Here is a 3,569-nt window from a genome sequence, read left to right on the forward strand (position 1 = left end):
TGAATACTTGACCTCTTGGTTTTAAGGACAGGTGAAAAGTTTTTATTACTAGAGGGTTTTGAAGTCCAAAGTTCCCAATAACTGAAGACTAATTTCTGTTAATATTACTTTGCTCAAGTAAAGTAGATCACTAGTTTCTTAGAACATTTGGTTACCATGTCTTTGAAGCCTGAGTAAGTATTGATGAGGCTCTACCCTTTCATGCCATGGTGTTAAGAGAGTTATCAAAGCACTATTTTGAAAAGCAACTTCAACCGCAGCTCATATTGTAAAAGATAAAATAAAGAACACTCCCAAGCCATTTCATAAAATATATTGATAAACAGATTTTTTTTTTAAAGAGAATTGCATCCTGTGTTGGGGAGGATTGGTTATCATACTCAAATAGCATTTAACTTAGTTCTGAAAAATTAAATATGCTCTTTAGTTTCTGTTGTTAAGATCTTCATAGTGTTTTGATATAAGTTTTGTACATAACTAAATGGAGTTTTAAAAAGAGTCTTGATAGTATAAGTTATTAACACAAATAAAATTACAAATAAGTATTTGTGGTGTATGTGTGGGGTGAAAGTGGAGCTGTCTTAGGAAAGTATGGTGGAATGGGGAAAGGAGACACATACCTCTTTTTTGCCCTCATCTTTGCCCTGAATCCAAACTAGCCATTTTTCTTTCTCTTTGGGAGAAATCTTTCAAAGTTAACAAACATACTTATGCTCACGTTCAAAATGGATGTTGGAAAAGAATACCAAGCAAACAAAACCTAGCATCACAACTAAAAGGCATACAAATGATTTTGGAAATTTGCTGCTGTAAGATACCAGAGGAAAGTATTATTTTCAGGTCCGTCCACAGCGATTTTCAAATGGGGTCATCTCTCCTCCTGTCAAAGTTTAATGACAAAGTGTTGTTCTCTTCTTGAGAGAACTGGATGAAAAATACTATTTGTGTATCCAGCATTATTAATTTTAAAATTCAGTGTGTAATTATATGGTGTTATGATGCCTTTAAAATAAATCTATTCTTAAACTTGCAAGGTGGAATTCACTAGTGAGGTGGAATTCACTAGCAATAGAGTTTTGTCAAATGTATCAAAACGAATGCAGAGTTTGAGCTTTTGCCCTCCCTCACCAGCTGCAAAGCCGAGGACATGTGGAGCCACTGGGTTTGGCGGCTCCTGCGTTCATGAAGGCAGCGGGGGCCTCCGGGTTTCAACTCCCCGCGGGCCTATTTCCCCGGCCCTGCGGAGAGATTTCTTCACCGCCACAACCAAAGAAGGATAATATATGAGGCGAGTGGACATAACTCCTTTAGGACAAAGGTAATTAACTTTTGATACCCGCGCATTGGTTCAGGACTTGGAAACTCATGGATTTGACAAAGCACAAGCAGAAACAATTGTATCAGCTTTAACCACTTTATCAAATGTCAGCCCCATACTATCTATGAGGAGATGGTCACTCAAGTTCAACAGGAAATAACAGTACAACAGTTAATGGCTCATTTGGACTCCATCAGGAAAGACATGGTCGTCCTAGAGAAAGGTGAATTTGCAAATCTGCGAGCAGAGAACCAGAAAATGAAAATTGAATTAGAACAAGTTAAGCAACAACTGATAAATAAAACCAGTCGAATCAGAGCAGATAATAAACTGGATATCAACCTAGGAAGGAGCAGAGTAACAGATATGTTTACAGATCAAGAAAAGAAACTTATGGAAGCAACCACAGAATTTACCAAAAATGAAACCAAAACCAGAGTTATATTTCAGAGACCGGTAACAAAATTGACACTGAAATTGCTTATTTAAAAACCCTAATGGAGTCTAACAAGCTTGAGACAATTCGTTACCTTGCAGCCTCAGTGTTCACTTGCCTGGCAATAGCATTGGGACTTTATAGACTCTGGAAGTAACAGTGAAACTACTATATTATGCTCCTACTGCTGCTGCTGTTGACTTAGAACAAACACTGTGCCAGGATGGATTTACTCTGAACATTGAAAGTTGCAGTAGAAACTTAATACAAGATTATTTAAAGTACATATGTACTAAAGGAAATGTTTTAGAATGGGAAGGTGTATTTTGTCTTTGTTTTTTATATATGTCTTTATTGTATTATGTTGAAAAGATGCCGTTCAAAACCTGATGGATTTGAGATAGGCCTTTTGTCTTTATCCTTTAGATAGCTCATAGAAACTGAAGCAGAGTTTTCTTGTTTGCTTGAACAACTGTAAATCATACAGGATTTCTTTGGTATGTGTTGCAAATTTGTTTAGTTATAAACAGGGAATCTAAAGTACAGAGTAGTCAAAAGACTGACCTTGTATGGTCCAGCAAGTGAGAATCAGAGTCTCTCCAACTCAATTTTTTTCAAAGAGCTAACAGCTGGGTTGTTTTCAAAACAAAACTTTCTGTATTTTGATTCAAAATATCTCAGAATCCTCTTGCCTAAGAAAATTCTTGGCACACTGTAGATAAATTTGTGTTGGATTAATAAATAAAGACCATATAGATTCCACGGTAAAAAAAAAAAGAATATAGAGTTTGAGATCAGTGAGCTACTTGAATCATGATAGTTAATCCTGTTTATAAAATACTTAACTAGCTGAAGTTTCTTAGATGTCTTGTTTTTTACCTTGGCAATGGTGGTTTAAGCCAAGAAATCCCACGGAAGACAAATAATTAGTGTGCCATTACTCCCCAGGCATCTGCATAAAGTCTAACACCTGCATGAAAAAAGAAGCATCTATTCTTTTAGACAGTTTAAGGTAACAGCATGGTTGGCATTTTGTAGACACAGCTTCCTCTCAGTTCTAAGGGTTGTAGGCTGAGAAGAAACTTAAATTGAAAATAGAAGATGAATTAAATTATCAGGATAATTCAGGCAAAAAAGTAAAATAAAGTTTTGCAAATAAATCGGTCACATGCTATTCCTCAAAAACTATAGCTTGCTTTTCCTATAGACTGTTTTGAATTAATTCATCATTTAATTGATCAGTTGTTTCCCTGTAAATTGCTTGAAGAGCAGCATGAATAGAGTTGTGAAAAGCTAGGAACTTTTGAGTCTAACAGACTTAGATTTGAAACTTGGCTATAACATTACCTAGCTGGGTAGGTACATAACCTCGCTTAAGCCTCAGTTTCTTCTTTTGTAAAAATGGAATAATACCTTACTCACATTTATTAGGAGGATTGAATAAGGTCGTGTATGAAAAAGATTGACTTTTGAGTATGTAGGTGCTCAGTAAACACTAGGATTTCTTTAGTGCATTTAATCAGCTACAGGTATGTAAGACTATTTTTTTTTTTTTTTTGTGGTACGCGGGCCTCTCACCGCCGCGGCCCCTCCCGTTGCGGAGCACAGGCTCCGGACGCGCAGGCTCAGCGGCCATGGCTCACGGGCCCAGCCGCTCCGCGGCACGTGGGATCCTCCAGGACCGGGGCATGAACCCGCGTCCCCCGCATCGGCAGGCGGACTCTCAACCACTGTGCCACCAGGGAAGCCCTGTAAGACTTTTTAAAACAGGCTTCAGATCTTATACATTTTTGGTAGTATTATAGGTATGATTTC

At 37.5% G+C, this 3,569-nt stretch overlaps 1 pseudogene; it reads left to right on the plus strand.

Moving 5' to 3' along the window:
- The first annotated feature begins 1,147 nt into the window (after positions 1 to 1,147).
- On the plus strand, positions 1,148 to 2,522 carry LOC113622701 (coiled-coil domain-containing protein 90B, mitochondrial pseudogene; annotated as a pseudogene).
- Positions 2,523 to 3,569: the final 1,047 nt, after the last annotated feature.

This window comes from Aethalodelphis obliquidens, unplaced genomic scaffold (genome assembly GCF_003676395.1).
Source record: "Aethalodelphis obliquidens isolate GAN/ISIS:26980383/991018 unplaced genomic scaffold, ASM367639v1 scaffold1, whole genome shotgun sequence".
Taxonomy (NCBI): domain Eukaryota; kingdom Metazoa; phylum Chordata; class Mammalia; order Artiodactyla; family Delphinidae; genus Aethalodelphis; species Aethalodelphis obliquidens.